The sequence below is a fragment of the Microplitis demolitor genome, chromosome 10 (assembly GCF_026212275.2).
Source record: "Microplitis demolitor isolate Queensland-Clemson2020A chromosome 10, iyMicDemo2.1a, whole genome shotgun sequence".
NCBI lineage: Eukaryota > Metazoa > Arthropoda > Insecta > Hymenoptera > Braconidae > Microplitis > Microplitis demolitor.
In genome coordinates this window covers 14,450,959-14,466,119 of record NC_068554.1, presented here as the reverse complement: position 1 = coordinate 14,466,119, position 15,161 = coordinate 14,450,959, and the positions used below count along the sequence as shown (strand labels likewise).

The 15,161-nt window shown below is 31.1% G+C and overlaps 1 long non-coding RNA gene across 1 annotated transcript; it reads right to left on the bottom strand.

Annotated features, from left to right (window-relative positions):
• Positions 1 to 6,247: 6,247 nt before the first annotated feature.
• On the bottom strand, positions 6,248 to 10,498 carry LOC103572991 (uncharacterized). Its single transcript, XR_549142.1, has 3 exons — positions 10,466 to 10,498; positions 10,054 to 10,156; positions 6,248 to 6,552 (listed from the first exon to the last, which is right to left on the bottom strand). It is a non-coding gene; the product is annotated as an uncharacterized LOC103572991 (long non-coding RNA).
• Positions 10,499 to 15,161: the final 4,663 nt, after the last annotated feature.

The window sequence follows — 15,161 nt, the reverse complement described above, 5'->3', positions numbered from 1 at the left end:
GGTTTTATTGCAAATATTAAAATGAGATATGATGACGATGATAATGATAATGAATTGAACAAAAAATTCCAGTTTGAAAAACGAAAAAAAAAAGAGTGAAGAAGAAAAAGCATTATTGGGTAAATCATAAAAAACTAATAATCAGTTTTTTTTTATTCTTTATTAACGTAATGATTCTTTTCGTCATATTAATATCCTTATTGGTTTTAGACAAAAATGTTGAACTTTTATCTAGCCAAGGAAGTTCTCTATCTTCATCGAGTAGAGAAATATACTCTTTAAGTACTACTAGATTATCAGAATCAAAAGAAACAAGAGGAAGTTATGATATTCTCAGCGAAAGAATTGTAGTTACTTTAGATCAGTGTAAAATAAGTGACAGAGATGCTGTATTTATAATAACAGCTATCTGCCAGTCGCTTATTGATATGAACCTACTAGATGTGGATATCAACTCTTTGATTTTCAATCGATCATCCATTCGAGGACATCGACAAACTCTGTGAGAGTCGAAATGAATAGAAAGAAAGAAATACTTCCAAGACTTAAAGTTATCATCTATCGTTGTACACTGGGACGGAAAATTATAACTGAATTTGTTGAATACCGAACCTGTTCATCGATTACCTGTAATCACTTCGGAAGACAAAAAAATTATGTTAGGTGTACCAACGAGTGAAGTTGGGAGTGGAATCGCACAAGCTACTATTGTTGACGAACCATTAATTGATTGGGGATTTCACACATCTGTTAAAGCGATATGCTGTGATACCACTCCTTCAAATTTAGGCATTCGAAATGGTGCTGCTGCATGGTTGGAGAAATTGTTAGAGAGAGATTTATTATATCTTCCGTGTAGACATCACATTTTTAACTTCCCGCTAAGAACATTGCAAATTTTCAAAAATTCGGGAACTTATTGATTTTAGTCCGATTTTCGAAAATCGAATTTCTAAGATATTTTGACGTTTTGAGGTTCTAGGCAACTATCCCGATTGATTTCACGATGATGTCCGAGTGTATGTATGTTAGGATAGGTCAAAAAAATCAACGATCATTTTTTTTTTACACATGCGATCGAAAAATGGGTTGCTAGACACCTTAAAAAAATTCTCACCAAATATAAGCTCTTAATTTTAATATGAAGATCCTCCGCATCGCAGTTTTTTATTTTTTTCTCAGTCCAATAGTAAAAAATTCATAACTCATCATTAATTGTTTGTACAAAAAAACGTTCGAGTGAAATTTTATAGGAAATTAAATGCTCTACAAAAAAGGTATCTTATATTTTTTCCGTAAACCTCACGATTCTAATGATATTAACGATTTAAGTTTGATCGTTTTAAGACAAATTTCATTATTGTTTATGAATTTTATAACTTGAAAATAAATGACTATTATAAAATGCGCAATACTGAGTTTTGTAGGAAATTAACTGATCTATAAAAATGGTGTCTTATGTTTTGGCGATTAAATTAAGCGTTCAAAAGATATTCATCATTAAACTCTCATGTGTACTGATTTTAAGAGTTTTTGATGAGATAATCGGAAAATTTCAATGTAATTTATGAGTTTTGAGAAAATTTACACAAAGTCTCTTTCTTATCAGCTGAGAAACCACAAAATATTTTTCAAGTTTTTTTTTATGTGAAAATATCTTTGTCTACAATTAAAAAAATAAATTGTACATTATTTATCGTTTAGTTAATAATTTGTTGATACAGAAAAGCAAAGTTTTCACTATAAGTATATTATGGTATGTTTCAGTTTTAGAGAAAAAAAATGTCCAATTATAAGAAAGTTTTTTTATTTCAATTTTTATCTGAGTTATAATTTTCTAATAATTTTTTATTGTAAGTAGGGTAATTTTTTTCGTTGCTCTTTAACAACGTGCTATAAGGAATAAAATACAAAACAAAATTTCACGATAGAAGATATGGTGGGAACATTTTTTAAAGCCCTTTTTAAAAACAGTATCGAAAAAAAAAAAAACATAATCGTGATTTTTAATAATTAAAAAATAATGTTCAGAACTATTGAAAGAAATTTTGGAAAAAAAAGTCAAATAATATATTAATGACGAAAATTGAAATTCATATGAAATTCATAGATTGAATTGAAATTTTCCGATAATCTCATCAAAAACTCTTAAAATCAGTACACATGAAAGTTTGATGATGAATATCTTTTGAACGCTTAATTTAATCGCCAAAACATAAGATACCATTTTTATACATCAGTTAATTTCCTACAAAACTTAGTATTGCGCATTTTTAAATAGTCATTTATTTTCAAGTTATAAAATTCATAAACAATAATGAAATTTGTCTTAAAGCGATCAAACCTAAATCGTCAATATCATTAGAATCGTGAGGTTTACGGAAAAAATATAAGATACCTTTATTGTAGAGCATTTAATTTTCTACACAATTAAACGCGAACATTTTTTTGTCCAAACAATTCATAATAAGTAATGAATTTTCAACTTCCCGCTAAGAAAATTATTAATTTTTAAAAATTCGGGAAGTTATTGGTTTCACCCCGATTTTCGAAAATCGAGTTTTCATCAGATTTCGACGGTTTCAGGCCTTAGGAAGCTATTCTGACTATTTTCAGAAGGATGTCCGAGTGCCTGTATGTATGTATGTATGTATGTGTGTGTGTGTGTGTGTGTGTGTGTGTGTGTGTGTGTGTGTGTGTGTGTGTGTGTGTGTGTGTGTGTGTGTGTGTGTGTGTGTGTGTGTGTGTGTGTGTAAGCTCTTAATATCTTATTAATGAACAGACCGATTAAAACGTTTGAGGTGACAATCAAAAGAGTTTATTGGCCGTCAACTTTTCTGAAAATTTCGAATCGATCGATCAAATAGACTCGAAGATATGGAAGAAAAACAAAAAAAAACATTTTTTTTTCGGTTTTTTTTTTAATTTTCCAGAAATTGCTCGATCGATCAATTTCAAAATCTAATCAGCTTTAGCACTCTATAAAACGCGTCGATTGCCGCCTCAGCCATCTCAATCGGTTAATTCGTTCGTAAGATATCGTGGGAGAAAGAAATGCTAAAAAACGGGTTTTTTCCGAAAACAATGGCATACAACAATGTTTCCGAGCTCGAGGAGCTCAAAAACAGGGGGAAGTTTTGAGGCTAGCTCGCAGGGTCAACCGATAGACCGATATTTTTCTATTGGACTGAGAAAAAAAATAAAAAACTGCGATGCGGAGGATCTTCATATTAAAATTAAGAGCTTATATTTGGTGAGAATTTTTTCAAGGTGTGTAGCAACCCATTTTCCGATCGCATGTGTAAAAAAAAAATCTGGGCGTCGGTTGGCCCTGCAGGCCGGCCTCAAAACTTTCCGCTGTTTTCGACCTCAAAGAGCTCGAAAACATTAGTATAGATATATTTTCGAACTCTTCGAGCTTAAAAATGCTATCGCATGCAATTGTTTTTTTACGATCTTTTCAAGCTCTAACAAGTTACCTGTTATGCTGAAGTTTAAAAATTTAAGAATCAAAAATCATTAATGAAGCGGCTTTTAAAATTTAATTCCTGATTATGTTCATTCAAATAAGTGTATTGAGGCAGAAATCAATGTCAGGGATCAAAATCAAGATTTAAATGAGTGTTGACTCATGTAAGAAACAATAAAATATGAAATATCCGAGAAAAATATTAAAAACTACGTTTTTCGATTTTTTATTAATGATATGATTTGAACTAAAAACCAAGTTTGATGAGATTTTTTGATTGAAAGAAACGATAAAACGGATGGGTATGATTTCAGACACATTTGAGTAGGTTATATTATGATTTATCCGGAAAAAATAACATAAAATGTTAGTTGTTTAACTTTTCAACGCCGATATCATTTGAACTAATCAATCGATTTTGACGTTTGAGGTAGCAATCGGCGCGTTTTATTAAATTCTAAAGCTGATTAAAATTTGAAAACGATCGCGTCAGTCGTTTCGAAAATATTTAGAAAAAACCGTTTTTCACCATTTCTTTCTCCAACAATATCTCGCGAACGAATGAACCGATTATGATGGTTGAGGCGGCAATCGACGTATTTCATTGAGTTCTACAACTGATTACATCAGATTTTGAAATTGTTTAGTTGAGTTATTTCATAGATATTTGCAAATAACTGTTTTTTACCATTTTTTTCTCCCGCGATATCTCTCAAACGAATTAACTGATTGAGATGGTTAAGGTAGCAATCGACGCGTTTTGTCAAATTCTAGAGCTGATCAGATTTTGAAGTCGATCGTTCGAGTAGTTTCTGATAAATCACTAAAAAACTAAAAAAAAAAAAATTTTTTTTTTTCGTAATTCACATATATTTTCGACTCTACCGGATCAAATTATCTAAAATTTTTAGGAAAGTTGATGGCCAACAAGCTCTTTCGATTGCCGCCTCAACCATCCAAATCGATTTATTAGTTAAAATGTTACAAAGAGTTTACACACACACACACACACACACACACACACACACACACACACACACACACACACACACACACACACACACACACACACACACACACACACACACACACATACTCGGATATCATTCTGAAAATAGTCGGAATAGCATCCTAGGACCTCAAAACGTCGACATCTGATGAAAATTCGATTTTCGAAAATCGGGGTGAAAACAATAACTTTCCGAAATTTTTGAAAATTATCGATTTTCTTAGCGGGAAGTTAAAAAATAGTTGATTTTTTTGACCCACCCTAATGTATGCATGTAAGTACGTACGTACGTACGTACGTATGTATATATCTATAACTTTTGAACGGATGAACCGATTTTGATCATCAAGGTATCATTCGACGCGGCTTGCGAATATCTTGAAGCTAAAAAAAATTAAACTTGATCGGTCGAGCTCGTTCAGAGATATTCCAAAAATAAACTTTTTTCAAAAATGTTATTCTTAGATAACTTTTTATGTTCTTGATTCCAAAATCAACTGGGCTCTAAAGCTTCATAAGCCGCGTCGAATGCCGCCTCAAACATCAAAATCGGTTAATTCTTTCAAGAGAAACCGTTGTCAAAAGAATTAAAAAAAAAAAAATTTTTTAGTATTTTGAAAATTTCTCAAAAACGACTCGATAAATCGATTTCAAAATCTGATTAGTTGTAGAACTCAATAAAACGCGTTGATTGCCACCTTGAACGTCTCAATCGGTTCTTTCGTTCGTAATAAACTTTTTTTTTTCGAAAACAAAGACTTACAAAAGTATTTTCGAACTTGAAAATGTATTCACAACAATTTTATTAAACTCAAGGAGCTTGCAATAAGCGGGAAGTTTTGGGGCTGGCCCGTAGGGTCAACCGACAGACCGATTTTCGAAATTGTCCTAAGATATGTATTCGAAGCTGTTTTTCCGAATACTGTTGGGCCTAATGTTCCACTCTTTATTCGATTTCAAAAGCAATAGGAAGCTTTAATTAAATTGAATTACAAAACTGGATTAGATGATCCGAAAAATGAGAACGTGTTGACAATAGAAAAAATCAGGTCTACAAAAACTTTTGCCACTTAAGTTCTGACAACAAAGCTGCCTCGTGATGATTACAAAGAGTTTTTGGAGCTCACTCTAGTCTTCGTTGGTGTTATCCCTGAAAAATGTAGTTTTCGTAAGCCAGAAGCTTGCCATCATGCACGATGGATGACAAAAGCTATTACAGTACTAAAAATGTACCTGTTTAGTTATCTTTGAAAAAAGGTGAAGAAAATAAACTTTGACGAATATGTATTTTTGTGACAACTGTTTGTCAGATTAGACTCATTTGCGCCAGCTTTTTGACATCAAAACATATCAAAACTATTACGCCCATAGTTATACCTTCTGTATGTTCGACTACTGAACAAATTTAATTTATAACGTTACTGTAATAAACTAGAGATTTCAAGCTTCAATTTTTTATTTTATTAAATTATGATTTTAAAATAAATTCAAAAGGTAGTTGGCAAAATTAAAGTTGAGTGCGTATGTGTGTGAAATGCCAAAGATAGTTGGCTATGAAGTGTAATAAATTCGGTCGTCAAAGGTAATTGACAAATGTTATGAAGTATAATGGTCATAAGGTATAAAATTTATCAGGTATACGGTTTATAAGATAAAAGGCTTATTGAAACTAAGAGGTTTTATAAGTAGAAGGTATAAGTTTACAAGGTTTATAAAATAAATAAAAGGTGAAATTGTTATATTTAATAAATCTAATTTATTTATAAAATTATCCTTCCTCTTCCATCTCTTACTATTAAATTTTACACCAACAAATTGTGTAATAACACCAATAAATTTGTTCAATTCTCTAATTATTATTACTATTACAAAGAGCCACCTTTAGTGGGTTTATAGGCTCACATTTCGTATGTTTCTATCAAACTATACATCATAATCAATTTTTTCTACATCTTTATAGCCTCAGAGACCTTGCTAAATATTCATATTCCGCCCGAGTTACGCAACTGCCTTGTAGCCAATAACTGTTACACTCATAACCTTCACAACATTTGTAACCTTGCTGAGGATGGCACTAAAGAAAAAAAAAAGTATATAGTAATTTACTTGAATTTTTACATACTTATAATTTATTATTCGGATTTTCTGTTGCTCTTTTGCTAAACAATCAGTAAATTTTTGTATTTTCTGTTTTTTTGACTCAAGGTTTTTTATAAACTTCAATATTCTAGCGTTGTGTGACGCGAATGAAGTAGCACGACGCCGTGGCACACGGAGAAATATATCAGCTCGAAACCTACCGATTGTTATTATGATGTCGACTAAACTTGAAACAGGAAGTGAAGCATTCAAAAAATTATTACATTTATTCGAATAATTATTATGCTGTATCACAATACTAAACAAATATATATTTAAATGAAATAAATGATTTTTATTTACTCAGAATGACGTAAGTGTTTGATTCAATCAAATATATACTTCAATCAAATAAATAGTTCTCAACAAATTCAAATAAATCTATTTATTTGGCTCATGAATTTTATTCTCAAACTGAGCCGAGCGTTTTAACTAAATAATAAGCACACAAAGTTTCGTTAAAGTCTAAGTAAAATTATGGTCTCTATCATAGGAGGACGGCACGTTATATCGTACAGATATATATATGAATCATTCCACCAATTAAAATTTTTTTTGAAGTGTAACGCCTTAGGAATTTGTCCAAATTCCATAGAGTGATTCTCTACATCAGCATATATATTCCCTGAATAGTTGAGCTCTTAGTATTAAGTACTTTCAAAGTAATAATTTTTTTAATTTTGACAATTTTTTTTTTTAACTCTTTAATTAATTTTTCTATAGTTAAAACATTTTTTCACTTTAACTAATATTTTGACGGTCTTCCGTTACCTATCATGAAAAATAAATATTTTTATCAAAAGCTGAGATTTTTCTACAAAAAAAAAAATCTAGAGCTTGTGTTCGAATAGAAAATGTTTTTTACTATGGAAAAAAATTAATGAAAAAGTTAAAAACAAATCGGTCAATCAGCTGACCCTGTGGGTCAGCCTCAAAATGTCCCGCCGTTTTCAAGCTCCTTGAGCTTAATAAAATTGTTGTGAATACATTTTCGAGTTCGAAAATACTTTTGTAAATCTTTGTTTTCAAAAAAAAAATCCGGGCGTCGGTTGGCCCTGCAGGCCAGCCCCAAAACTTCCCGCTGTTTTCGAGCTCAAGGAAATCGAAAATATTAATGTGACTACATTTTCGAACTCTTCGAGTTCGAAAATCTTATTGCATACGATTGTTTTTTATGAGTTTTTCAAACTCTAACAAGTTATGCTTTATGCTACAGTTTAAAAGTTTAAGAATCGAAAATCATTGATGAACAAGCGATTTCTAAATTTTAATTTTAAATTATGTTCAGTAAACCAAATGTGTTGAGGCAGAAATCAATGTCAGTGATCGAAATCAAGATTTGAATGAGTTTTGGCTTAGGTCAGCGCAATAATATATAAAATATCCGAGAAAATGATTAAAAACTGTTTTTTCGATCATAATATAGTTTAAACTAAAGAACGAGTTTGATGGCATTATATGATGATCAAAAGAGACCATAAAGAGGAAAAGTTTGTAAGATTTTAGACACATTTTAGTACAGTACATTTCAATTTATCTAGAAAAAACAACATAAAATGTTATTTTTTTAACTTTTCAACGTTGATATTTTTTGAACTAATTAACCGATTTTGACGTTTGAGATGGCAATAGGCGTTTTTATTGAAATCGAGAGCTGATTCAAATTTGAAAGCGATCGATTCAGCCGTCTTAAAGATATGTAAAAAGGACCGTTTTTTATCATTTCTTTCTCCAACGATATCTCTTGAACAAATTAACCGATTAAGATGGTTACGGCTGCATTCTACGTGTTTTATTGAGTTCTAGAGCTGATTAGATTTTGAAGTCGATCGTTTAATTCGTTCAATTCGCATATATTTTCGACTCTACTGTATCAAATTTTCAGTAAAGTTGACGGCCAACAAGCTCTTTCGAATGCCACCTTAAACATCCAAATCGATTCATTAGTTGAAAAGTTATAGACCATTCACACACATCCACACACACACACACACACACACACACATATATATATATATATATATATATATATATATATATATATATATATATATATACACACACATGCATACATACATACATACATGCATACATGCATACATACATACAGAATCTCGGACATCATTCTGAAAATAGTCAAAATAGCTTCCTAGGACCTCAGAACGTCGACATCTGATGAGAACTCGATTTTCGAAAATCGGGGTGAAAACAATAACTTCCCGAAATTTTTGAAAATCATCAATTTTCTAAGCGAGAAGTTAAAAAAAACGTATATTACCGTTTTTTCTCAAACGACATCGTCTTGAACGAACAAACTGATTGAAACAGTTAAGGTGGCAATTGACGCGTTTTTTGAGTTCTACAGCTGATCAGATTTTGAAATTAAGTCATCAAGTCACTTTTGAGAAATTTCGAAAATACTAAAAAAAATGTTTTTTTTTTTTTTTTTTTTAATTCTTTCGACAACGGTTTCTCTTTAATAAATTAACCGATTTTGATGGTTAAGGTGGTATTCAGCGTGGCTTATAGGGTTTCAGTGCCCAGTTAATTTTGGCATCAATCCATCGAGCATATTACAAGTTATCGAAGAAAATCATTGTTAAAAAAGTTTATTTTTAGAACATCTCTGAATGAGCCCTACTGATCAAGCTCAGTTTTTTTTCAGTTTAACGATCAAAATCGGTTCATCCGTTCAAAAGTTGCGGATATTTACATACCTATGTACGTACGAACATACGTACATACATACAATCGGACATCATCTTGAAATAAGTCAGAATAGCTTTATAGATCCTCAAAACGTAAAGATCTTTTAAAAATTCGACTTTCAGAAATCGGACCGAAACCAATAACTTTCTGATTTAACGGAATCTTCATTCTGATATAAAGAATCACGTGAGTACTCTACAAATGTAAACAAACTTCGCAGAGGCCACACTTCTAAAAAAATTTTAATTGGTGAAATGATCCCAGTATTAACATATATATATATATATATATATATATATATATATATATATATATATATATATATATATATATATATATATATATATTTTTATTGCATACTTGAGCTACAATAAAATAGTATAATAATATATGAGGTACAAGAAATTTTTAAATCTTCATGATCATAATAATTATGCCTACAAAATCAGTATCAAAGCAATTATACAAGTGATTCGTTTCGAATAAAAATATTTTTTTGGAAAATCCCTAAAGCCAAAAGGTGGATAAAAATATAAGTCTACTTGGAAATTGTAAAGCAAAATATTGTATTGATTGCATTGTATTGATTTTACGATTTCAATTTTCGTTGCGTATACATGGACATTTAATTGCTAGTATGGAAGTAACTTTATAGAAATTAGTATTAAAAAAAAATGGATTCGTCGGTTTTTTTTAAATTTCAAGTTACTAATAAAAATTTACTTACCCAGTTGCCTATACATCCTTCAACTGCACTAGAATAGAGACCAATCATCAAGAAAATTGATAATAATAATAATAAAGGTGTTTTCGACATCTTGATTCTAATTCTGGAAGAGCAGTAAAATTATTATTTAAATCAAATATTCTTGCTATACTATTGAGCTTATGTGAAACAATCATGTTTTTTTAAGAAAATCAAAATTTTATGAAATAATTCAGATAGGATTTTATTGAGTCTCTTGAACAATCTTTGATATCAGATAGAACGAAAATTTTCTTATGCATTTTAAAAAAATATTAAGTTTCTTAAAAATAAAGAAATTCTCAAATCATTTTTAGATATGCCAAAAATTCTTTGAGTTATTAAAACGTTGCTTTTACTATGATAAAATTATTATTGAAAACAATTATCTTACATCGTTAACAACAATTTAAGTATTAGCCTGTCGAACACAAGATTGCGTATAAATTATTTACTGTTGATTTGGGCTTTAAATATTAATTTTTCTGAAGGCTGTTTCCCCTTATTGGCCCAATCGATATCACATCTTTAGTTTAACAGTTAAAAAAACTAATTATCACAAATGACCTCTGATAACTTTCGTTGTAAGACCTTTGAAATGTTTTGAAACGTTACTAACAGAGTAAATTTTCTATCATTATTTTATTTCATCAGACTTTTTGCTTTAAATGTGAGTAAGTTATCGTAAGTCCTTGATCGACAACCTCATCTCTTTATAAATAGATTGAATCATTTCTTATAGAAAAAAATGTGAAAATTTTTCGCTTTTTTTAGGAACTGAAGGAGTTCGAAAAAAATTATTGCCAATATTTGTTTGAGCTCTTAGAGCTCGGCAATACCTTTGAGTATTTTTATATTTTCGAGCTCGAATAAAGTTAAGCTTTGTGTTAATCCCTGCCCGAAAAAACGATTAATAAACATGGCTATATATGGGGTATTCTGCGCCAAATCACCAAGGTCGTTGACCCGACCCTTACATGCTGAAGAAAAAGAAATGCTAACTATCACCATCTTGTAATAGGGAATGATTACTATCTGTATATGATAATCATTGTCATGTTTTTATGTTAACTATTTGTTTTTCATATAATAATAATTATTATTGCCGATAGTAATACTTACCATCTAGATGGTAATATTTCATATGACTGAAAAATTTTTTAATTTTACGTTCTAAGATAGTAATGATTATCATCACAAATATGAATGGTTACCATCTAGATAATAATGCTTACCATCTCCGATAGTAACAGTTAAAATAAAAGCATGATAATGATTATCACAAACAGATGGTAATCATTTCCTATTGTAAGGTGGTGATAGTTAGAATTTTATTTTCAGCGTACATTTATTTAGCCAATTTCTTACATATTATAGTCTTTGCTGAAAAACGCATCCAGGATTTTTTTTTTTTAATTTTTAAATCACTTTTTGAAAAAGTTATGAATTTTTGAAAATTTCAGATAAAAAATGTTCCAATGCTCATAACTTCATGAGAAATATAGATAATTATATAAGGTCGTTTATCTCTTTTTCGGCTTTAAACGGACTTCCAACGAAAAATATATTATAATGTAATAATTCATTATTTCCATATTTTTTCGGTTTTAAACATAAAAAGCAATTTTTAAGATGTATAACACTGTTATTGCTTTGTGACCTTTGTAAACCTTATTCACTTAGAACCTTTTATAAATCTTATACATTATACCTTTCATAAACCTTTTAACATTAGACCTCATAAACCTTAATTAACCTTTTATGAACCTTTTAATATTATACCTTATAAACCTTAAACCTTAATTAACCTTTTATTTATTCACCCGCAATATTTCACTTAATCTACTAATTTATTTATTTCCCGCAATAATATCTTTACTAAAATTAGCCAACTACCTTTGGCATTTCCACACACTCACACGCACAATAGTTAAAAATCGCTTAACCTTCGCGATACTTAATTACTAAATTTCCCGCTAAAATTAGCCAACTACCTTTGGCATTCCCACACACTCACACGCACAATAGTTAAAAATCGCTTAACCTTCGCGATACTTAATTGATAAATTTTTCATTAAAATCCTTATCTCTTTTCTCTCACACACTCACTCTGTCCCCTGGACTTATTTTACCCACTCTGAGTTTAAAATAATTTTCCCGCAATAAATAAATTAATTAATTTGGAGAAATATATAATTATTAATTAATTTATTATTTACTTTTAATTTTCCTTAATTTATTATTATTCTTTTATCACTTTTATCACTAATTATTTTTACTCCAAAATTTAGAAACTTACGACTCAGTAATTTCCATCAACACGTTACCAAATTATTCAACTCAAAGTTCACCCGATTCAATTTATATACCTTTCACGTGTTCCTTCTAGGTACTTTTATTATCATCATAATTATTATTATTTCATTTACTTGATTTCTTTAATTAATTATTTTATTTAACTAATTATTTTTCCGTAATTTTACTTAATTAAATTATGTCAGTGACCTTGACCTTTTTTATAACTTTTATCAAGACAATTTTCTGTTAATTCAATTTATAAATATTTTATTTGTTTCATCATTTAAATTACTTATAATTAATTAATATTCTCGACTAGCTATTCGTGACTAGATTTTACAGTTTTCCGGTGCGTGAGTTCCACGATTCACCTGGAAACGTCTAGAATAACTCCGGCTATCTGCCTGGAAATATTTTGCTAACGCAATGGCTCCGGCTACCTGCCTGGAGTTTATTAATTAATTATTTTATATAGTTTAATTCCGGGTTCAAATTATTAATTTTCGCTTTATGAATTTAATTATTCGAATTACGAGTAATAAATTTTTGAACGCTAAGACGCGACGCTACCAGACATACGACGATGTATTAATTAAAATTTTCCGGCTTCCTGCCCGGAAAAATCTTAAATAAATACCTTTACAACAATTTAACTCCTTGGTTCTGTCACGATCGGAGAGAGTGAAGGCGACGGGCGAAGGGTTATTATTAATTAATTATTTAGTAAAATTACCCATAATATTTATTTTATTACTCAACCAAGGAGCCTAATAGGACCGTCACGTGGCTAGTGTGAGAATGTTTAATATTTGGCAAGTTTTGATTACTAAATAAGTCTATTTCGTACCGAGCGGAAGTACGATAGACAATCCCGATCGTTGACCTGCGTGGCTTTAGGGTAGGTCAGGGATTTTAAAGCGAGAGGGAAGCAGGTAGGTGAATATGGGCCCTCGAGAAGTCCCTGTTCTTTTACGTCTGTCTCTTTCTGTACCCGTTAACTTAGGAATGTTAGAGTAAGAGGTATAAATAAGAGAAAGATGATTTTTAAAAAAAGAAAAACAATCTGTATATTCTTATTAAATTATAATGTTGTTTACATGTGTGTACTAAAATTAACAATTATGATTAACTTACCACTCAGCTTGAGGTGGTTTACAATCTCGCTGATCACACTCTCTCACAATTCACCACTTTGAATTTATGATCGCGGAATTGTTTTTGTTTAATTCGCTGCGACCCTGCCCGTGGCTTAGGGATTTTACTCAGCGGAATTTGATGCACTTTTCGGACTCGGAGCTACTGGGGTGCCAAGCGGATACACTCCCCTATCTGTCGAGTACGAGTATAAGTATTTAATTTTATTTAGGATTTCGATCTAGGAGTCTGGTTTCCTAGGCTATAGACCGTTACGAGACCGATGATCCTGATGAGTCGAATCGACCGCGATTTTCGCAAGATTAAAATCTAGGTATTTGGCCAAGGAGCCCGATTGCCTAGGCGGTGGACCGTCACGTGGACAACGATTAAGATTTTATCTCTGATTCGCGGTACTAATCGGACTTGGGCCGATAGAACTAATCGGAGATTTCAACTTATAGAATTTCGGAGCGAGTGACTCGAGATCCGACAGAGGTTAGTTCAGATTAGCGATTGACTGCTTTCGTTAGGTTTTCGGCAGTTTATATACTCTAGTTTTGATGGGAAAGTCGTGTGTTTTCTGATGCAATCGTTGGGTCCAGCTCATCGTTTTCGACAAACAAATGACTAAGTACGCAGTTCCGGGTATAGCTTTCTAAAAATTTAGAAAAGTCCACATATGGAAATTGGATGATATCGTTTTTGTAAACAACAAAGAATGTGTAAGTGCTCTAATACAAAACGAATGATCATGTACATAGGTCCGAGTTTAGTCATATCATTAGAACATACGCGGCGATTTCGAAATATGGAAATTGGATGGTCGTAAAATTTTTATGACCGTTGAGTTAATTAGAGGTCCGGTGCACACGTGCAGGTATCCCGCTGAGTCGCAGCTATACATATTTTTCGGTACTACGCCCGTACACGCATACACATTCTCTTATGAATGTATTGTAAATAGATGTACGCAGGTAATGTGGATGCAAGATGAGTATACAGCTAGATGACGTAGTTGGGTTTAAAAAAGGGGCTCTGCCCTTTTTGATGGAGAGAGAGTGAGACAGGTGTATTGTCTTATCTATCGATCTTTGTCTATTCTTACTCATCGTGCATGCACTTACATAGGTACCTGCAAAAGGTGAGAGGATCTTAATACGAAGATTTTGGGTGCGGCTAGTACATCTTTTCATAAAGAAAATAAAAAAAAGAATAATGTTATTTCAGAAGTTAAATCGCAATTCGTATGTATCAATCGTTACACCTCTACCCCTAGAGTCGTCATCGCCCTCGATGACTTCAATTTATGCAATCCTGCGTAAATAAAAGTGGATTCAGATGGTTAATACGAATTGCGTTTTGAACTTTTACATTTTGTATTTACATTACTTGTATTATTATTTTAATATTAAGTACAGCGGTCTTCGTTGGTCATTCGGTGTTTTCGGTCCCCTTTGATCTATTGGAATTGTTCATATAGCATGTAGAATTTTATGGTTTTTTTTATTTGAATATTCTTTCTCGAATGATGTGGGTTTTTTTTTTTTTTTTTTTTTTTTTTTTTTATATTTTTCCTCTCTTCTTTTTTTATATTTTCCATATTATGAATTTATTAAAAATTTCGTTATGTGGGTTTCTTTTTTTTATAGTGTTTT